Below are 23,417 nucleotides of genomic sequence, written 5' to 3'. Positions count from 1 at the left end.
AAACAGATTGACAGAGCCAGAAGCGTCCCCAGAAGCTACCTACTACAGGACAGGCCCAACAAAGAAAATAACAGAACGCCACTAGCCATCACCTTCAGCCCCCAACTAAAACCTCTCCGACGCATCAGCAAGGATCTACAACCTAGCCTGAAGGACGACCCATCACTCTCACAGGTCTTGGGAGACAGGCCAGTCCTTGCTTACAGACAGCAACCTGAAGCAAATACTCATCAGCAACCACACAACAGAACCACTAACCCAGGAACCTATCCTTGCAACAAAGCCCAATGCCAACTCTGTCCACATATCTATTCAATTGACACCATCATAGGACTTAATCACATCAGCCACAATATCAGAGGCTCGTTCACCTGCACATCTACCAATGTAATATATGCCATCATGAGCCAGCAATGCCCCTCTGCCATGTACATTGGCCAGACTGGACAGTCTCTACATAAAAGAATAAATGGACACAAATCAGACGTCAAGAATTATAACATTCAAAAACTAGTCAGAACACTTCAATCTCTCTGGTCACTCGATTACAGACCTAAAGTGGCAATTCTTCAACAAAAAAACTTCAAAAACAGACACCAAGGAGAGACTGCTGAATTAGAATTAATTTGTAAATTGGACACCATTACCTTCGGCTTGAATAAAGACTGGGAGTGGATGCATCATTACACAAAGTAAAACTATTTCCCCATGTTTGTTTTTCCCCCCACCTCCCCACTGCTCCTCAGACATTCCTGTTAACTGCTGGAAATGGCCCACCTTGATTATCACTACAAAAGGGTTTTTTTCCCCTCTTTTCTCTCCTGCTGGTAATAGCTCACCTTACCTGATCACTCACGTTTACAGTGTGTATGGTAACACCCATTGTTTCATGTTCTCTGTATATATAAAATCTCCCCACTGTATTTTCCACTGCATGCATCCGATGAAGTGAGCTGTAGCTCACAAAAGCTTATGCTCAAATTTGTTAGTCTCTAAGGTGCCACAAGTACTCCTTTTCTTATTCAACAAGCAGTCACATTGATTTCATTCAGCGTTAGTAACAATGGCAAAATGCTGTCTTTTGCAACCCTTCCATACCCATAATCAAGTAATTATCTCTTTTTTTGTGCACAGGTCTTAAAGATGACTGTTACTGTTACAAGCTCTTTCCCAAACACCACAGAATATAACTATGCGTATGATGAAGGTACCTCTCCTTGCAATGCCTGGTGTTTTGTCTTCTGCCTAATGGGAAATGCCTTGGTCATATGTGTACTCTTGACTAGGAAGAAAGTTACCACCATGACCGACATGTGTTTGTTCAACCTTGCAAACTCTGACCTGCTCTTTGTTATCCCCCTCCCATTTCAAGCTCACTATGATTCAGAAGAATGGATTTTTGGAAATGCAGCATGTAAAATAATGGCTGGCATTTATTACATAGGCTTTTACAGTAGCATTTTCTTTATCACCCTCATGAGCACAGACAGGTACATAGCATAGACAGCATGAACGATTGCTATGAGAGTTCGGACAGTCACTTGTGGCATAATTATAAGCTTAATCTGTGGATGATGGTCGGTTTGGCTGCTATACCAAATAGGGCGTTTACCCAAGAAGTGGAAATTGAACAGTCTCTCAAGTGTGTCCCTAAATATCATTGAATACCAGGGTTGGAAGGGACCTCAGGAGGTCTAGTCCAACCCCCAATTTTTGCCCCGGATCCTTAAATGGCCCCCTCAAGGATTGAACTCACAACCCTGGGTTTAGCAGGCCAATGCTCAAACCATTGAGCTATCCCTCCCCAAGCGACCAGATGATTTTTCACTTAGTTTGAAGTCAACATCTTGGGCCTTTTGATCCCGCTCAGCATCCTCATTTGCTGCTACTCCCAGAACCTGAAAAATCTGCAGAGCTGCAAAAACCAGAACAAGACCAAAGCCATCAAGCTGATTTTCATCATCGTGGTCATCTTTTTCCTTTTCTGGGCTCCCTTCAACATTGTGCTTTTTCTAGACTCTCTGCAGAACTTGCACATCATCGACTGCGAGACAAGCCAAAGGCTAGCCCTGCCCCTGCAGCTGACCGAATCAATCTCCTTCATCCACTGCTGCCTGAACCCGGTGATCTATGCTTTTGCTGGCGAGATGTTTAAAGCTCACCTTAAAAAAATATATATATATTCCAAACCTGCATCCGTCGTATTTCTAGTAGCAATTCAGCCAATCATTCTCACTCCTTGCCCACTCAAGTGTTAGGCTATTCTGATAGTGACCAAGTTCTGTAAAAGCTTTCCCACTCCCTGCCCAGGAATACATTTGTCATAAATATAAAGGGAAGGGTAAACCCCTTTGAAATCCCTCCTGGCCAGGGGAAAGCTCCTCTCACCTGTAAAGGGTTAAGAAGCTAAAGGTAACCTCGCTGGCACCTGACCAAAATGACCAATGAGGAGACAAGATACTTTCAAAAGCTGGGAGGAGGGAGAGAAACAAAGGGTCTCAGTCTGTCTATATTCTGTCTTTGCCGGGGATAGACCAGGAATGAAGTCTTAGAACTTTTAGTAAGTAATCTAGCTAGGTACGTGTTAGATTATGATTTCTTTAAATGGCTGAGAAAAGAACTGTGCTGAATAGAATAACTATTTCTGTCTGTGTATCTTTTTTGTAACTTAAGGTTTTGCCTAGAGGGGTTCTCTATGTTTTGAATCTAATTACCCTGTAAGGTATCTACCATCCTGATTTTACAGGGGGGATTTCTTTATCTCTATTTACTTCTATTTTTATTAAGTCTTCTTGTAAGAAAACTGAATGCTTTTTTCATTGTTCTCAGATCCAAGGGTTTGGGTCTGTGGTCACCTATGCAAATTGGTGAGGCTTTTTATCCAACATTTCCCAGGAAAGGGGGGGTGCGAGTGATGGGAGATCCAAGGGTCTGGGTCTGTAGTCACCTAGGCAAATTGGTGAGGCTTTTTACCAAACCTTGTCCAGGAAGTGGGGTGCAAGGTTTTGGGAAGTATTTTGGGGGGAAAGACGTGTCCAAACAACTCTTCCCCAGTAACCAGTATTAGTTTGGTGGTGGTAGCGGCCAATCCAAGGACAAAGGGTGGAATATTTTGTACCTTGGGGAAGTTTTGACCTAAGCTGGTAAAGATAAGCTTAGGAGGTTTTTCATGCAGGTCCCCACATCTGTACCCTAGAGTTCAGAGTGGGGGAGGAACCTTGACAACATTCTACCTGCGTTCATCTAAATATACTGATTGCCCTAAAAAGCTTACAAGCATTGACTTAGCCCAGGGGTCTACCTCCGCTGTTTATCTTTTAGGGACAGAGGAAAGTTGGTCCTGGATTCTGACTTCCACTCCTTCAAAAATTGCAGCTATTCCTCCAAACCCATGCTGTGAAAAAATCCATCTACCCACATGCAGAGATCCTATCTAGAAACTCACACATGAGCAGAACATGCCATCACCAACATGATCTGACACCTTTGTGGACAGTGGAAACCGGCAGTGAATGAAGAGGACATAGAATTGCTGGATTCTTTATGTCAATGTTTCCATAATACTATGTGTTGCCTATGCTCAGTGTCTCTTCTTCCTCATAATATTTTTCTGTTTTAAATGTGTTTTTTTTTCTTGAATAAAGCAAAATGGCATCTTTGTATAACTGGCTTCCTGACAGTTTCCATAGTTTAAAAATCTGGGAGAAGTTTACGTATACAAGCATTACAACACAAACTGGGCTGGAGGGAGGGGACATCTATTGAGTTCTGACTTAATTTTAAATGTGTGTGATGGCTTTTTTAAAAGTTTCCTAGCAAAAAATTCCCTCCTGATTGGCTGCTTTCTTTCTTGATGAGAATTACTCAGTGTAGCCATTGTGTAATCATTTTCAGAGGCTACAGTTAAGCAATAGAGAGAGACTGCTATTTAGCTTAGATGGCAAATGAATCATTGCACATTTCACTGGATGGCTGTGCACACAAATCAGTTACAGTTTTTAAATGTATGGCCTGACTCACCCTTCAGTTACTCCAGTTTGACACAGATGTAACTCTCAGTTTCAATGCCATTATGACTGTGTAACACTGAAGTCAGACAGGAGTGAAACACATTCTTGTATGGAAACCTCTGAGGGCAGAATTTTTTCTTATATGTTTAGTTTGGTGCATAACCTTTCTAAAATGTAGAGGGCTCTGCTGCCGTGTGCTATTGGCCCAATCCAACACTCACTGAAGTCAGGGGGAGTCTTCCCCATGACTTTGACGGGCACTGGATTAGATCTTATGACTTCTGTATGTCCCATCCCCCCACACCCCAACCCAATCCTGTAGAAGTAGCCTGGCAATATATGTTATGATAATTCCTGAAGCTACATTAAAGTACAATGCACTGGAATTTTTCATCAAAATAAGATCTCTCAAATTCCCTTTTAGGCAAGTCTTTTCTCAAAACTCCAATAATTTATGGAAAGAAAACTACATTTATGTTCATTTAAGGTTGCTGTAAGCACATTTTTAAAGAACAATACAATGCCTTAAAATCTAGAAAATATACAGATGAGGAATTGTCAAATAATTGACTGTGTCAAGAAATAGTCGTCTTTTTCAGCAACTCTACCTTTCATTTTTAAAATATCATTACAGTTACTGTAATGTTACTAATTAATTACCCAAAATATATTTCTAACTTTAATTCTGACTTCTTGTTGTCATTTCTCATGTCTCTAAAAAGAGTAGAAATATACTGTGATTTAATTACAGTACTTCCATTTCTCCAAAGACTTTACAGAGTTAGAAATTGTGAAGCACTCCATTTACATATTTGTATTTTCCACTCTATTCTCCATGTTTAGTCAGAGTTTAGGTTGGAAACGTATACTGTATATGCTCCTCAGATGGACTACATCTCTCATGATACCCTGCAATCATATGACTCCCATGATGTACGGCCTCCCTCACCAAGAAGAGAGACCACAGTATTTCATAAAAGATGTGGTCCAAATTGGGATTCCAGGCTAACGATGAAAATGAAGCAGCCGAACTAGAACACCCATGAGGCACCATAGCACCATTTCAGAATCAAACATTTTAGGTTTGGAACAAAATATTATGATTTCAAATTTTTCTTTAAAAACTTGAAGCTTTCCATGGGAAGTTGTGATAAAAATGAATTTTTCTTCATTTTTGTCAAAGTTTTCTTATGGGTGAAAAAAACATCAATACATTTTTCTGACCAGCTGTTCTGGAGACACTTCCCTGCAGGGTTACACAAGTATTTATTATTCAGCAGTACAGTGCTGGTGATCCAATATCCGGGTTTCTCTCTCTGGCTCTGGCAGAGGTATAGCTCCTGTCTCTTTTTCAAGTTGCAAACAGCTCAGTGACCTTTTTCTAATAGAACACCTCATGTGATGTATTTACAGTGTTCCTTTCCACCACTTTTATAGACTGCAAAGCTCCTGAGGCACTCACACAAGCAAGAGACACCTCCCACTCTTTTCCTCCCCTTTTATGCTTTCTTCCTGTAGAGCAGTTTTTAAAATAAGGACCAGGGCCGTCCCCAGGTGGGTGCGGGGCCCTAGACATAGATGAGGAGCTCCCCCCTCCAGCTCCACCTAGGCCCTGTCCCCACCCCACCCCTTTCCCAAGGCCCCACCCCGCCTCTTCCCCCACCCCCGCTCCACCCCACCCCTTCCCCACCCAGTTCCGCTCACTCCCCCGAGTGCGCTGCGCCCTCGGTCCTCTTCCCTCCCCCCAGTGCCTCCAGATGTTGCAAAACAGCTGATCGGCGGTAGGCACTGGGAGGGAGGAGGAAGCACTGATCAACTGGTCCCGCAGGCGGGCAGGAGGCACTGAGGGGAGGGGGGCTGGTAGGGGGGCTCCTCCCCCCCCCACTCACCCGTCTCCCAACTCACCTCCCCACCCACCTCCTCACAAAGCGTGGGGCTGGCCCAGGCCATCACCCCAATTTCCTGAACCCTAGGGCTGGAGGAAAGCCGACAGGTGCAGAGAAGCATGTGGTTCAAACAGATACATCCCTTTGGGGAGAATCTATTAATGGAGATTCTCTATGGCCTAGTAAGGAGGAGAGGATGGAAGATGATAAAATATGGGTAGGGTCTGATGAGAAACAGTCAAATGAAAAAACATCCCATTCAATTACATCACATAATGGCAGACAGATAAAAAGTGATAATTTTAAGTGCTTATATACAAATGCTAGAAGTCTAAATGATAAGATGGGTGAACTAGATTGCCTCATATTAAATGAGGATATTGATATAATAGGCATCACAGAAAGCTGGTGGAATGAGGATAATCAATGGGACACAGTAATATAGGGTACAAAATATATCAGAAGGACAGAAAAGGTCGAATTAGTGGGAGAGTGGCACTATATGTGAAAGAAAGTGTAGAATCTAATGAAGTAAAAAATCTTACATGAACCAAATTGTACCATAGAATCTCTATGGAGAGTAACACCATGCTTCCATAATAAGAATATAGCAGTAGGAATATACCACTGGCCACCTGACCAGGATGGTGATAGTGACTGTGAAATGCTTAGGGAGATTAGAGAGGCTGTAAAAATAAAAAACTCACTAATAATGGTGGATTTCAACTATCCCCATATTGACTGGGTACATGTCACCTCAGGACGGGATGCAGAGATAAAGTTTCTTGACATGTTAAATGACTGCTTCTTGGAGCAGCTAGTCCTGGAACCCACAAGTGGAGAGGCAATTCTTGATTTAGTCCTAAGTGAAGCACAGGATCTGATCCAAGAGGTGAATATAGCTGAACCGCTTGGTAATAGTGACCATAATGTAATTAAATTTAACATCTCTGTGGTGGGGAAAACATCACAGCAGCCCACCATGGTATCATTTAATTTCAGAAAGGAGAACTACACAAAAATGGGGAATTTAGTTAAACAGAAATTAAAAGGTACAGTGCCAAAAGTGAAATCCCTGCAAGCTGCAAGGAAACTTTTTAAAGACACCATAATAGAGGCCCAACTTAAATGTATACCCCAAATTAAAACACATAGTAAGAGAACCAGAAAGTGCCATCGTGATGAAATAACAAAGTAAAAGAAGCAGTGAGAGGCAAAAAGGCATCCTTGAAAAAGTGGAAGTTAAATCCTAGTGGCAAAAATAGAAAGGAGCATAAACTCTGCGAGTGAAGTGTAAAAATATAATTAGGAAGGCCAAAAAAAGCATTTGAAGAACAGCTAGCCAAAGACTTGAAAAATAATAGCAAAAAAAATTGTAAGTACATCAGAAGCAGGAAGCCTTCTAAACAACCAGTGGGGCCACTGGACTATCAGAATGCTAAAGGAGCACTCAAGGATGCTAAGGCCATTGTGGAGAAACTAAATGATTTTTTTGCATCAGTCTTCACGGCTGAGGATGTGAGGGAGCTAAGTTCCCGCTAAGCTGTGCAGCCATGCAGCATGCTATCAAGGGCCACGTAAGTGGGGAGAGGAACTGCCATGACCGGGGAGAGGTGACTCTCCCCTGGTCCTAGCCCCGGAGCTGCCCCAGCCGGGAGAGGCACTCTCCCCCGGCCCCGGGCTGCTGTGGCGAGAGAGGGCTGGAGGGAGTCCTCTCTCCCCACTGCAGCCGTGGGGCAGCCTGAACCCCAAACCCCTCAGCCACAGCCCCACCCCCAGCCAGAGCCCTCACCCCCCCATACACACCCAACCCTCTGCCCCAGCCCTGAGCCCCCTCCCACACTTCAATCCCCTCAGCCCCACATCACCTCCATATTGGTGCATATAACAAAATTCATTCCGCACAACGATTAAAAAAATTAGAGGGAACACTGTGAGGGAAATTCCCAAACCTGAGCCATTCTTTTTGGGTGACAAGCCTGAGGAACTGTCCCAGATCGAGGTGTCATTAGAGGAGGTGTTGGAACAAATTGACAAATTAAACAGTAATAAGTCACCAGGACCAGATGGGATTCACCCAAGAGTTCTGAAGGAACTCGAATGTGAAATTGCAGAACTACTAACTGTGGTTTGTAACCTACCATTTAAATCTGCTTCTGTACCAAATGACTGGAGGATAGCTAATGTGCCACCAATTTTTAAAAAGGGCTCCAGAGGTGATCCCGGCAATTACAGACCAGTAAGCCTGACGTCAGTACCGGGAAAACTGATTGAAACTAGAGGAAAGAACAGAATTTGTCAGACACATAGAAGAACATAACTTGTTGGGGAAAAGTCAACATGGTTTTTACAAGGGAAATCATGCCTCACCAATCTACTAGAATTCTTTGAGGGGGTCAACAAGCATGTGGACAAGGGGGATCCAGTGGATATAGTGTACTTAGACTTTCAGAAAGCCTTTGACAGGGTCCCTCACCAAAGGCTCTTAAGCAAAGTAAGCTGTCATGGGATAAGAGGGAAGGTCCTCTCATGGATCAGTAACTGGTTAAAAATAGGAAACAAAGGGTAGGAATAAATGGCCAGTTTTCAGAATGGAGAGAGGTAAACGGTGGTGTCCCCCAAGAGTCTGTACTGGGACCAGTACTTTTCAAGGGAAAAGCTCAGACTTGCAGATGGAAGCAGGACTAGGGAATTCTGAGGGGAGACTGGGTGAGGAAAGTGGTCAGTGGAAGCATGTGACTAAAAGAACTAGGCAGAGGAAAAGGCGGGCTAGTGAAGGAGAAATAGAGCTTAAGAATAGGTTTGCAGAGTTGGAAAATGAAGAAGGGGCTCAGCAGGTAGTCACTGAGGGTGACAGGGCAAGGAAGAAGAGAAGAGAGGTTAGTCCTATAGGAAAAGGGGAAGAGTTAATGGAGATTACACCAAATATGAGCCCCAATAGGATACAGGATGGGTTAAAAAGGATTACAAGGGAGAATGGGAATGGAAAGAACTTGCAGCCAGAGGGAACAGGGGATAGACTGGAGAATAGCACCGTCACTAGGAAAAGGCAGGTCTATGTGATTGGGGACTCTTTACTGAGAAGAATAGATAGGCCTGTAACCAGAGCTGATCCAGAAAATAGGAGGGTGTGCTGTCTTCCGGGTGCTAAGATACGGGATGTAGACCTGAGGTTGAAAAGGATTCTAAAGGGAGCGGGAAAGAATCCCCTAATTATCCTTCATGTGGGAACAAATGATACAGCTAGATTCTCGCTGGAAAGTATTAAGGGAGACTATGCTAGGCTGGGGAGGACGCTTAAGGAAATTGAGGCTCAGGTGATCTTTAGTGGGATTCTGCCTGTTCCTAGAGAAGGGCAACAAAGGTGTGACAAGATTATGACTATCAATAGATGGCTTAGGCAGTGGTGCTATAAGGAGGGCTTTGGGATGTATGGCCATTGGGAGGCATTCATGGATAGAGGACAGTTCTCTCGGGATGGACTTCATCTGAGTAGGGAAGGAAATAGACTTCTAGGATGGAGGCTGGCACAACTGATTAAGAGAGCTTTAAACTAGGAATTTGGGGGAGATGGTCGGGAGATGTCCAGGTAATCTCCACGCCAGAATTCAGCATAGAGTGGAAAGAAAATGAAGTAAGAGTGGATACAGCTGTAGGTAGGAGGAAGGGCAGTGTAGATACAAGTCTAATAGGTTATACTGGTAGTAAAATAACCGTGCCTAATAGGGTACAGAATGTGAGTGAGGCTAAACAGCAAAAATTAAGATGTTTGTACACTAATGCAAGGAGCCTAGGTAACAAAATGGAGGAACTAGAGTTACTGGTGCAGGAAGTGAAACCAGATATCATAGGTATAACAGAGACCTGGTGGAATAGTAGTCATGACTGGGCTACAGGTATTGAAGGGTATGTGCTGTTTAGGAAAGACCGAAATAAAGGTAAAGGTGGTGGAGTAGCACTGTATATCAATGATAAGATAGAATGTAAAGAAATAAGAAGCGATGAAATGGGTATGACTGAGTCTGTCTGGGCAAAAATTAAATTGGGGAAGAAAACTATTAGAGCCTCCCCTGGGATAGTGCTTGGGGTGTGCTATAGACCGCCGGGATCTAATTTGGATATGGATAGAGCCCTTTTTAATGTTTTTAATAAAGTAAATACTAATGGAAACTGTGTGATCATGGGAGACTTTAACTTCCCAGATATAGACTGGAGGACGAGTGCTAGTAATAATAATAGGGCTCAGATTTTCCTAGATGCGATAGCTGATGGATTCCTTCAGCAAGTAGTTGCTGAACCGACTAGAGGGGATGCCATTTTAGATTTGGTCTTGGTGAGTAATGAGGACCTCATAGAGGAAATGGTTGTAGGGGATAATCTTGGCTCAAGTGATCATGAGCTAATTCAGTTCAAACTGAATGGAAGGATTAACAAAAATAAATCTGCGAGTAGGGTTTTTGATTTCAAAAGGGCTGACTTTCAAAAATTAAGGAAATTAGTTAGGGAAGTGGATTGGACTGAAGAATTTATGGGTTTAAAGGTAGAGCAGGCCTGGGATTATTTTAAATTAAAGCTGCAGAAGCTATCGGAAGCCTGCATCCCAAGAAAGGGGAAAAAATTCATAGGCAGGAGTTGTAGACCAAGCTGGATGAGCAAGCATCTTAGAGAGGTAATTAAGAAAAAGCAGAAAGCATATAGGGAGTGGAAGAAGGGAGGGATCAGTAAGGCAAGCTACCTTATTGAGGTCAGAATATGTAGGGATAAAGTGAGACAGGCTAAAAGTCAAGTAGAGTTGGACCTTGCAAAGGGAATTAAAACCAATAGTAAAAGGTTCTATAGTCATATAAATAGGAAGAAAACAAAGAAAGAGGAAGTGGGACCGCTAAAAACTGAGGATGGAGTGGAGGTCAAGGATAATCTAGGCATGGCCCAATATCTAAACAAATACTTTGCCTCAGTCTTTAATAAGACTAAAGAGGATCTTAGGGATAATGGTAGCATGATAAATGGGAATGAGGATATGGAGGTAGACATCACCATATCTGAGGTAGAAGCGAAACTCAAACAGCTTAATGGGACTAAATCGGGGGGCCCAGATAATCTTCATCCAAGAATATTAAAGGAATTGGCACAAGAAATTGCAAGCCCATTAGCAAGAATTTTTAATGAATCTGTAAACTCAGGGGTTGTACCGTATGATTGGAGAATTGCTAACATAGTTCCTATTTTTAAGAAAGGGAAAAAAAGTGATCCAAGTAATTATAGGCCTGTTAGTTTGACATCTGTAGTATGCAAGGTCTTGGAAAAAATTTTGAAGGAGAAGGTAGTTAAGGACATTGAAGTCAATGGTAAATGGGACAAAATACAACATGGTTTTACAAAAGGTAGATCGTGCCAAACCAACCTGATCTCCTTCTTTGAGAAAGTAACAGATTTTTTAGATAAAGGAAACGCAGTGGATCTAATTTACTTAGATTTTAGTAAGGCGTTTGATACGGTGCCACATGGGGAATTATTAGTTAAATTGGATAAGATGGGCATCAATAGGAAAATTGAAAGGTGGATAGGGAATTGGTTAAAGGGGAGACTACAACGGGTCCTACTGAAAGGTGAACTGTCAAGTTGGAGGGAGGTTACCAGTGGAGTTCCTCAGGGATCGGTTTTGGGACCAATCTTATTTAATCTTTTTATTACTGACCTGTGCACAAAAAGTGGGAGTGTGCTAATAAAGTTTGCAGATGATACAAAGCTGGGAGGTATTGCTAATTTAGAGAAGGATAGGGATACCATACAGGAGGATCTGGATGACCTTGTAAACTGGAGTAATAGGAATAGGATGAAATTTAATAGTGAGAAGTGTAAGGTCATGCATTTAGGGATTAATAACAAGAATTTTAGTTATAAGCTAGGGACGCATCAACTAGAAGTAACGGAGGAGGAAAAGGACCTTGGAGTATTGGTTGATCATAGGATGACTATGAGCTGCCAATGTGATATGGCTGTGAAAAAAGCTAATGTCGTCTTGGGATGCATCAGGAGAGGTATTTCCAGTAGGGATAAGGAGGTCTTAGTACCGTTATATAAGGCACTGGTGAGACCTCACCTGGAGTACTGTGTGCAGTTCTGGTCTCCCATGTTTAAGAAGGATGAATTCAAACTGGAACAGGTACAGAGAAGGGCTACTAGGATGATCCGAGGAATGGAAAACTTGTCTTATGAAAGGAGACTCAGGGAGCTTGGCTTGTTTAGCCTAACTAAAAGAAGGTTGAGGGGAGATATGATTGCTCTCTATAAATATATCAGAGGGATAAATACCAGAGAGGGAGAGGAATTATTTAAACTCAGTACCAATGTGGACACAAGAACAAATGGATATAAACTGGCCACTAGGAAATTTAGATTAGAAATTAGACGAAGGTTTCTAACCATCAGAGGAGTGAAGTTTTGGAATAGCCTTCCGAGGGAAGTAGTGGGGGCAAAAGATCTATCTTGCTTTAAGATTAAACTCGATAAGTTTATGGAGGAGATGGTATGATGGGATAACATGGCTTTGGTAATTAAATATTCATGGTAAATAGGCCCAATGGCCTGTGATGGGTTTTAGATGGGGTAAGATCCAAGTTACCCGGGAAAGAATTTTCTGTAGTATCTGGCTGATGAATCTTGCCCATATGCTCAGGGTTTAGCTGATCGCCATATTTGGGGTCGGGAAGGAATTTTCCTCCTGGGCAGATTGGAAGGCCCTGGAGGTTTTTCGCCTTCCTCTGTAGCATGGGGCACGGATCACTTGCTGGAGGATTCTCTGCTCCTTGAGGTCTTTAAACTACAATTTGAGGACTTCAATAGCACAGATATAGGTGTGAGGTTTTTTTGTGGGAGTGGTGGGTGAAATTCTGTGGCCTGCGTTGTGCAGGAGGTCAGACTAGATGATCATAATGGTCCCTTCTGACCTAAATATCTATGAATCTATGAAAACATATTCATAAATGATCTGGAACAAGGGGTAAACAGTGAGGTGGCAAAATTTGCAGACGATACAAAACCATTCAAGATAGTTAAGTCCCAGGCAGACTCTGAGATCCCTTCGTACCTCTTCACAAAACTAGGTGATCGGGCAACAAAATGGCAGATGAAATTCAGTGTTGATAAATGCAAAGTAATGCACATTGGAAAACATACTCCCAACTATACATATAAAATGATGGGGTCTAAATTAGCTGTTACCACTCAAGAAGGAGATCTTGGAGGGTCATTGTGGAGAGTTCTCTGAAAACATCCACTCAATGTGCAGTGGCGGGCAAAAAAAAGCAAACAGAATGTTGGGAATCATTTAAAAAGGGATAGATAATCAGACAGAAAATATCATATTGTCTCTATATAAATCCATGGTACACCCACATTTTGAATACTGTGTGCAGATATGGTCGCCTCATCTCATAAAAGATATAATGGCATTGGAAAAGGTTCAGAAAAGGGAGGGACACGATAGAGGTCTATAAAGTCATGACTGGTGTGGAGAAAGTAAATAAGGAAGTGCTATTTACTCCTTCTCATAACACAAGAACTAGGGGTCACCAAATGAAATTAATAGGCAGCAGGTTTAGAACAAACAAAAGGAAGTATTTCTTCACACAACGCAGAGTCAACCTGTGGAACTCTTTGCCAGAGGATGTTGTGAAGGCCAAGACTGTAACACTGTAACAGGGTTAAAAAAAAGAACTAGATAAATTCATGGAGCATAGGTCCATCAGTGGCTATTAGCCAGGATGGACAGGGATGGTGTCCCTAGCCACTGTTTGCCAGAAGCTGGGAATGGGTGACAGGGGATGGATCACGTGATGATTGCCTGTTCTGTTCATTCCCTTTGAGGCACCTGGCATTGGCTGCTGTCGGAAGACAGGGTACTGGGCTAGATGGACCTTTGATCTGACCCAGGATGGCCGATCTTATGCCTTTTGTACCCTCTGGGCTAATGAGTTAATTAGCCTTTTAACTCTCTCCGGCCCATCCCAGTCCATCAACTGAGTGCAATTCCCATATTCAGGTGTGCTCCAGGGCAGCTAACTGGAGTTGCAGTGGTCAGAGTGCTGTGTTGCGCAGCACTGTGTCACAAATGGGTTTGGGTGCCTCTGTTTTGTCATGTCCAAAAGCAAGGGGCTGAATTTTCAGAAAGAGGGTGCACAGCACTCGCTGAATTCATGCCCCTTTACAGATGTCTCAGACTGGCATTTTCCCCCTCCCCCACCAAAAACCCCCCACTAGTCATGTTTGAAAATCTTGTTTCTCTAATGAGGCCACAAGACATTTGCAGGTTCTTGACGATGTCAAGGACAGACTACAAGTCACTCATACCATTTAGAGAGTCCAGAACCAGGTGTTAGAGATTTCTCATGATTGAGCCTTAAAGCCATTAAAGCATATGCATCAGAAAAGTCCTTAGTGGTGGTCTCTGAAGAGTCCCTCAGATTCTCTAGATGCTCAGGATCATACAGAACACATCTAGCTGCCTGACAGGGTATACTGCCTGTCCAGGGCCTGGGCCAACAAGCCTAGGGTTTGGGGCTGGGAGGAAAGGGTTAATGGGCAGGGATCAGAACTAGAGCCCATTAGCCTCCCAGAAAACCAGCCAGGAACATGTAAAATAGGAGGTAGAGATCATCCGTTGTTGACTCTCCAACCACTTCTAGCAGCCAAAAAGCCACACAGTGGAATCTAGCTGCCTGTAGAGGATCCTTCTGAACCAATGAGACTTACTGTTTAACTCCAAGGTCCGAAATCCACTTGCCTCATCTCAATAGGGGGAGAGTTTTGGGACTGAGTCTGGGTAAACCCTAAAGAGTATCTTTTCCTCCCTGATTTGTCAGGGCTTCTCCTGTTTTGAAGGACTGCTTGCCCACAGTAACCTTTTGAGAGGTTTGCCAGCCTCACCACAAAAGTGAAAAGTGATTAAAATGGCCACTAGTGCAGATCCACAACTGTTAACTGTACCTGAATGTATCAGACAGGATTAGCCCAGTTTTCCTGTATCTCCACAGCCCTTTACAGTGTGACATAGAGAAAAGGATGCATGGTGTTGGATAGAGGCCGAGAGTGAGCCTGAATGGCAGTGTGATGAATCAGCACAGGGCAGAACCTAGAACACAAAGTGGAACCATGAGTCTCTAGATGTGAAGAGAAGGGACCTGTCTCTCTGGTAGTCGCTGACTAGTTTTAAACTTGTAGAAATTTTACTTTTCCCTAAACTCACAAATCAACAAGTTACAGAACAGTTAAATGTGTTCTCTCATACAGGCATTCAGAAGAAATGGTCAACTGGTCACAATTTGCCAGGTCTACATTGCAAACTTTTGAGAATCTGGATGATTTCTGACATATTGTTCCCAGGCCCCACCACCCACAAAGGCATGGTTTGGTGGAGATAATTAATGGTTAACAAAGATCCCAAGATAGCTCTGCTGAACTACAGGGTATAAGCCACACCAGCCACTGGTATAAGCCTATTTATAGCTGGCTGTTTCTGTCCACCTCTTTTTTCTGTGAAGTTACCACATTTCCCTTTTGCTTACTCACCAGTGTTGTTAAGTAATTTGCTCAGAATTGAATCTGGGTGTACATTTTAGTGATCTGAGGAATGTTTCTGAAGAAATCCTCCAGCCTATTTGTTTTCTTGAAACCATAACGGAAAAAACAGTATCAAACCTAAAATCATACAGACCCTGGTCCTCAAAGGGATTAATCCACCTAAATTTCTTTGAGGATCTGGGCCACAGTATCTGGGATCCCTTCCTCCCGCAAAGCACAGCCTCTAGTGTGCATACCCCCAACTGCCTGAATTCAGTTGAGAACCAATCTGCTCCTTGGGTTGTCACTGCTGAACTGGTGCAGCAATCTGAAGGTCAGTTTTCCTGCACTTAACTCTCTCAGGCCTCATGGCAGCTCTGGATTTCCTTCCTCCTTAGCAACTGCTGGTCCTCCTTTTCCCCAGTCAGAAGTCAAAGCCCCTACAAGTCTTGCAAGCTGGGATCCCACCTTGCATTCTATGCATTGGCCAAGGTCCTCCATTGCAGCCATTGCACCCTGTTGAAGAATACAACTATAGGCACCGGTTCTGTGTTCTAGATCCCAGATCCTTGAAGAAATTTAGGCTCTTAACTCCCAATGGGAGTTAGACACCTAAGTACCTTTGAGGCTCTGGGCTAAGATGTCTGTGCTATAAATTAAAATGCCTCATAATACAATACAAGACTGATGATGAATATGACCATCTCAGCCTGTTCTCTCCTCAGTCTGAGAAAAAAAGGAAAAAAAAGGAATTATGACTTAGGGTATGTGTAGACTAGAGGGTATTTCTGGTAAGTCTATGGCAGCATAACCATGCCAGCATAGCTTCCTAGTGTAGACGCAGTGTACACCTACAAAAAGAGTTTCTGTTATTGTCAGAGCACAACCTCACAGAACCACATAGCTATGTCAACAGAACCATTCTTCCACTGCTGTAGTTAATCCACCTCTGCAAGAGGTAGTTGCTAGCATGATGGAAGAATTCTTCTGTCAGCTAGTGGTGTCTACACCGTGCTTAGCTTGGCTTAATTACACTTCACAGAACATAACATTTTTCACAGCCCACAGCGATGTCGTTAAGCCAATATAACTTTGTAGCGTAGACCAGTCCTATGTCTACACTGCCTTGCAGTGCTGCCTACAGGGATGTGAAATGCAAAGTGCACCAGTGTGTTACAGTGTAATTGCCCTCTGTGGATGCTGCTGGCTCAGATGAAAAGACTCCTAGTTCATGTTAACGTAACTCTGAACCTTTTCATTCTTGCCAGCAGCGTCCACATGGGGCAGTTACAGTTCAACACTCTAAGAAACAAGTGAGCTCCAGCTGCTCACAGGTTCTGTCAATTAATCCTTGTCTTCTCCAGACTGGGGCCTCATTGCTTTCTCATTTGGCCAAACTTCTCAGAGTTATGGGCCCCAACAGGTAATACCCACATGTGACATACCAGCGTCCAGTCCTGTGGTGGGCTGTGTCATCCCTGCCCTGCAGCCTTGGGTGCCTTACAATTCCTTGCCAAAGCAGCTTCCACCTGGGCCACACACAAACTGTCTTCCAGCATGTAAGCTACCCCTTGAGTGACTCTCTGTAACTGCAGCCTGCCAGCACACTTGAGTTACACTCTGACTCTTACCAGCCTTAGTTATAGTGCAGGGTGATCACAACACACCTCCAGTCCCTTATTTCCTCCAGAAATGTATGTTCTATACTGCCCAGCCCTCTCCTAGGAAGTCCAAATATTTTACATATGTTGTTCCTTTAAGAGAATAATATGCCATCTTGTTGTCTCAAATAGCTATTCAAACACTTCAATTTTAACACACTGGATAAGATAAAACAGTATAACAAGTTTATTAACTATGAAGAGAGAGATTTTAAGTGAGTACAAGTAATGAGGCATAAGTCAGAAATGCTTAGAAGAAATAGAATGCTTACTAATGCCTAACAACAAATTACATCTTCAAGCAAAGTTTCTCACCACATGCTTTCAGAAGTCTTATTGCCCAAACTATGGGACAAGACCAATTCCCCAGAGTACAACGAATGCTTCCTTTTCTCTTCAGGAGCAGTGATTGTGATGGGTAGGGAGAGAGAGACTGGTCCATTGGGGTGTTTGTCCCTCCTTTATAGTTTCAGACCCCTTCTTAAAAAATATTTCCAGGTGGGCACTAGAAGACAAAGTCTATATGGAAGAATATTCCCTGCTATTTTTTTCAGCTGTTTGAACTCCCTTTGTCTTCCCATCCTGCTTGATGACTCTGTTTACTGCTTAAATGCATATTAAGCAGAGTACACATTCCTTTGTTTAGGACAGATCGGTTTGACAACTTCTGTTTGGGCAGGGCTGTGGGATTTGGAACATGTGTTAATATCATACAGGAAAATCTTATAACTTTACATACTATGTTGCTACACATATTTTACCAAGACAATACTGACCAACAAATTATGAAATTATGAGTTTTCAAATGATACCTTACAAGACATGCCTTGTATAAAATTACTACAATAGCATGGAGAGTGTGAACATGGGTATATTCTGTCACACCATATCATCATAGAGTTCAACACTTTGTTAATTACCCTCTCTATGTTTTTACACTGATATAAAATATTTCAAAATCAATCACTTTATCAGTTAGCAAGTTTCCTGGTTGATTCTGCATGCTATGCCTGTCCACATCAGAGAGCTGTAGGCCCAGATCCCCAAAGATATTTAGGCACTCAATGAGAGAGTTAGGAGCTTAAGTAACTTTGAGGACTGGGGATATGTCTACACTGCAATAAAAGACCTGTGGGCATGGCCAGCGCTGGCCTGGCCCAGCTGACTCAGGCTCATGGGGATCAGGCTGTGGTTCTATACAGTTGCAATGTAGATGCTCAGGCTAGCGGCTGGGCTCTGAGACCCTCCACTCTCAGCCAGGCTTCAGTCTGAGCCTGAATGTCTACACTGCAATTTTTAGCCCTGGAGCCCAAGTTAGCTGACCTGGGCTCTGAGATTCAGTGCTACAGGGTTTTTTTAATCGCAATGCAGTCATACCCTTTGTGTCTAACAACACTTTATAATAATAAAGTAATTCTAGCCTCAATCCCCAGTTGTACCCAGTTCCATGAGGCTTATTTGGGGACCAGAAACTGTCTGTAGCTCTTCAGTCCCAGGGCTGAATGGAGCCAGCAGTCTCAGGGCTGTTCAGAACTGCTGGCCCTGGTCCTTAACAAAATGTCTACATTGCAGCTGGGAACAAGCTTCCCAGCCCAGGTAGATGGACTCATGCTAGTGGGCCTTGACTTACTGTACTAAAAACAGCTATGTGGACTCTGAAGTCTAGACAGCTGGGCAGGCTTGAGCCCCCGAGCTTCCACCCAAGGCAGAGTGCTCATAGTGTTATTTTTAGCCCACTAGTTTCAGGCCTATTAGTGCAAGTCTGTCTACCCACCCTGAGAGACTCACTCCCAGCTGCAATGTAGACATACCCTGAGGGACTTCAAGTATACTTTAAGGATAAACTTGTTACAGTAGAAAACTTTAAAACTTTGTTTACAATAAACCTCTTTAAAACAAAGCATTTTCACCTCAGAAATACTGTTTAACCTTAAAATGGTGAAGTTCTCTAAAGCAGACCACTGTTTCTTCATCCAAATGTCTCTCATTTTCTCTCTCTTTCCTGCACATAAGCCATAAGGGCCTGCTGGGCCTCTGCATAAGGCTAAATTTCACCAAAGAACACAGAAGCTGACAGAAGAGGAGCCAGCATCCATGAGGAGAAGTTAAGCCTGCTCACTCAGCAGTTTCAAAAGGGATCCCAACCAGCATGGTAGTCATTTAAACCTGATTCTGCCACACTGAAATCAATGGAATTTCTACCACTGATTTCAAAAGGAGCAGAACAGTGTACTCAATAATCAGGCCTCATATCATCATCATCATCATGTTCCTATTACGCCTCTGGCATTTAGGGCAGTGACAAAGCTCCTCCACTCATGTATGTTTCTGGCAAGTCTTTCAATGATTCCCCAGCTGTGCCCCAGATTTTTCAGGTTGGCTTCCACAGCTCTTCGCCATGTTGTTTTTGGGTGGCCTCATTTTCACTTGCCTTCTGGTGTCCATCTTATTGCTACTCTGGTGATGGACCAGCCTATGGTGCATTCTGTGGACATATGGAATTCCTTTCCGTATAATCAAAGTTACCAAAAGCTTCTATTTCAACTTTACATGTCGTGTTGATCACAGTGAGTGCAGTTTTTAAGTCAAAACAGGAGTACGTCAGAGGTATGTCATGTCTGCAATCCTCTTCAACATTGCCATCGACTGTACCTAAGTATTAGAGACTCCCTCATCTCACAGTGAGAAAGTGCCAGAGAATGGATTTGTAGGGAACAGACTTACATGGCAGCTCCCTCAATGAACTGGGTTGAGGGAGCGGCCAGCTGGCTCTCAGATACCACCTTGATGAGCACTGTGTAGGTACTTAACAGCACGCCTGAAAAGCTAGAAAATGGGCCCCCTAAAAACAGTGGAACGAAGAGGAGTTTGTTTAAGCAACTGACAAACCATGCCAGTATTTACTTTGCTTTTAAGGTTTCAGGTGAACCCAAGTGTATCTCAAGGGATGCAAACTAAACTTGTTGGTAAGCTTTTCCATAAGCTCTGGGGTCGAGTTACAGATAGAGCTGCTGCGTTTCCTTTGCACTCTTTGGCGGGGGTGGCTTTTAACTACTCTTTTGGGTCTTGATTTCTTTGTAGACCTCTACATGGTCATTGCAAAGAAAAATTGGGAGCACACTGGGTTTGCCTCTATACTTTACATGATTTCCCTGCTAAATTAGACTGTCTAATCCAGGAGTAAAAATACTGGACATACATGAACAAAACAGTTGTAACAGAAACAACTTATCCACATCTGATTAGCTAACGCATCCATTCAGAGTCAAATGACTTGTTCTTACACAAGGAGCCCTGCATTAGATATTCCTTGTGACCGTGGACCTGTACCAGTGGCAGAGGTGGCTGGGTCATGTGAGGAGAAGGGATTTCTGTGTAGGTTTCAAAAGTGGTACATGAAACACCAGGTGACCCTTCAGAGAGTGAGGGAGTTGTAGTTCAGAAGTGACTGCATTAACCTTCTGCAGAATTTTAAAAGGGCCAAGAAATCAAAACTCCATCTTGCCCCAGGTATTCTGCTAGGGAAAAATCATGGCATAGTTGTAGGACTGCAACTCTTGTGGGTCCTGTGGTAACATAGATGCATTCCCTTACATACATGATCCCTTTCCAGGAGTCATGCAGTTGCTTGTTGATAACAGTTTGTTCGTCAGGCAGATTTCCTGAAGCAGAGGCAAAGGGTATTAAACTTAGTATATCCTGGTGATGAGCTGCACTGAGAAAGTTACGGGATTTAAGAATGGGAGTTGGGTCCTGGCAGGTTAGTACCATAGGACAGGGCATCTACCTTGCCATTTTGGGATTCAGGGTGGTATGTGATAAGGAAATCCAATTGTGTAGGTCCCACCAAAGCTGCTGTTGGATTAAGTCCTTTGCTTTATGTAGATATTCCAGATTTTTATGGTCAGTGAATACCTGGACCAGGTGAGGAGCTCCTTCCAGGCAGTGACATCATTCTGCAAAGGCGGTTTTTATTGCCAGGAGTTCTTTGTCAAGTATTTTGCAATTTAACTCTGTGAGGGTGAACTTCCTTGAGTAATGAGTGTTAGCCCATGCGATTGCTTGGGACCAAGTCACTGGGAGAGGACAGCCCTGATCACTGCACTGGAAAATCAGCTTCTATAGTAAAGGCTTGTGTGACATTGGAGTGAGCCAATATTGTGCTGTAGTAAAGGCGAGCTTTAGCTGTTTGCCTGCATGCTGGGCCTTGAGAGACCAATGGCATTGGGCATTTTTCTGAAGGAGAGCTGTGTGGGGTTTGATCTGTTTTGAAAAAAATCAGGATAAACCATCAATAGACATTGTCGAACCCCAGGAAGCGTTGCAGGTCACGTACCACATAGGGAATCAGCCAGTCCTGGATGGCTTGGACCTTGCATGGGTCCATCTGGATCCCTTCTGGAGATAAGATGAAGGCCCAGAACTCCATGGAGGCCTGATCGAAGGCACATTTCTCAAGCTTGGCATAAAGGTCATGATGCTATAGGCATTCCAGCTGTGCCCAAGGCAAGGAGGGCCGGTAGGATGGGAATTTGGTGGGGTGTGCCAGGAATGTGCAATTGGATTGGCAGCTGCAACTGGGGAGCCCTTTGGCAGGGATCCGGGCACGTTCCAGTCAAGACCAAAGTACGGGGGAGGCTCTTACAACAGTGTTACTTGCTCCTGCAATAGCTGGTTCTCCAAGGTCAGATGAACGACATGGGCCTACAGGGCTTGGTTGTCTGCCTGAAGGTGAGCAGTCCACTCGAATATGTCTGGTGCTCCCCAGGCAAGGAAGTTAATACCGGAGGAACTGCACAGAACTCACCCTGTTAACTCTCTAGATTCTTTGCTAGTGTCATCTGCAGTATTTTTCACATCTTGATACCAGCAGTTGTTCTACTGTTTACAGCAAAAGGTATTCTAAGCTGAAACTCAACATACACAGTACATTTTAATGTCTTTCACAACCATATGATTTCACAGGATAGTGTGTATATCCTGTCTTTCACACTGATAACACACAGTATCCTGTAAAGAACCATCCATTTCTTCATCCTCAGGCGAGTGAAAGATCAGCAGTTTCTCAGTGAAGAAGAGATGGATACTGACAACAACACAGAACTACAGTCATGATCATGCAACACCATGTACAAATGATGTCAAACAATTTGCATCCCTGTTTCTGCCACCTATTTACTCCTTGGTGCTGATATTTGGCCTGGTGGGCAATGTTCTAGTTGTGCTGATCCTGATAAAACACAAGAGGCTGAGAAGCATGACTGACATCTATCTGCTAATCTGGCAAATTCCAATTTACTCTTTATTCTTTTCCTGCCATTTTGGGCTTACTATGCAGCACATGAGTGGGATCTTGGAAATTCTTTCAGGGGTCTATTATGCTGGCTTCTGCAGTGGAAACTTTTCCAAAATACTTTTGATAATAGACAGATATCTGGCAATTGTCCATGCAGCGTTTATTATAAAAGCTAGGACAATTACCTATGGCATCCTCACAAGTGTTGTCATTTGGGGTGTTGCAATATTAGCCTCTCTTCCAGGTTTAATATTTCACACTGTTCAAAAGGAAAGCGTTTATTGGACCTACAGGTCTCATAATCCATCAGGCCATGAAACAAAATGGAGGCAATTCCTGATTTTAAAGATGAACCTCCTGGGACTTGTCATTCCACTGGTCATTATGATCATCTGCTATGCACAGATTATAAAGACATTACTGAGATGTGGTAAGGAGAAAAAATATAAGGCAGTCAGGCTGATTTTTATCATAATGAAGTGTTATAGTGAAATGTCTATTTCAGTTAAACTGAGTTCTCCATTTCCATTTTTATTGTGCTGTGAATTCTTCTGCTACGGTTATTTTGCTTCTTTATCTTTACCTGTTCCTAAAAGTTATTTATAAAATCATTGTTTGAAAATCTACATATATTGCATATTTCTTATTGTCTTTGAGGAAAAGGGGCTTCAGCTCTGATCTCTGGGAAAGGGCAGGGATTGCTTCTTACACGGACACCAAAGGAATGCACAAAGCCACAAAGGGAGTGGAGAGGAAGTGGAGTCATGGACCAGAACCCTCCCCCACACCAGCCCACAGAGAAATGAAACCTGCTGGGTGTGGAGCTGCTGGGCTATGCTAAAAGATGTTGCAGCTGGTGCAGACCCTGTGCACCAAGAAGCTTGAGGAGGAATTTGGCACTTTGACCTTTGAAAACACTTTTTTTTTCATATTTTCAGGAGCAAATATCAGTTTTGGTGGTTTTCAAAATCAAGGGGGGTGCAAGTGAGTGAGGAAATATTGT

General features: G+C 43.2%; 2 pseudogenes; both read left to right on the top strand.

The window, feature by feature from the left end:
- Nucleotides 1-642: 642 nt before the first annotated feature.
- LOC102929621 lies at nucleotides 643-2,266 on the top strand (annotated as a pseudogene).
- A 19,550-nt stretch (nucleotides 2,267-21,816) lies between these two features.
- Nucleotides 21,817-23,020, top strand: LOC102930061 (annotated as a pseudogene).
- Nucleotides 23,021-23,417: the final 397 nt, after the last annotated feature.

The sequence above is a fragment of the Chelonia mydas genome, chromosome 2 (assembly GCF_015237465.2).
Source record: "Chelonia mydas isolate rCheMyd1 chromosome 2, rCheMyd1.pri.v2, whole genome shotgun sequence".
NCBI lineage: Eukaryota > Metazoa > Chordata > Testudines > Cheloniidae > Chelonia > Chelonia mydas.
The sequence above is the reverse complement of the archived record's forward strand: the minus strand, read 5'-3'. Positions and strand labels throughout refer to the sequence as shown.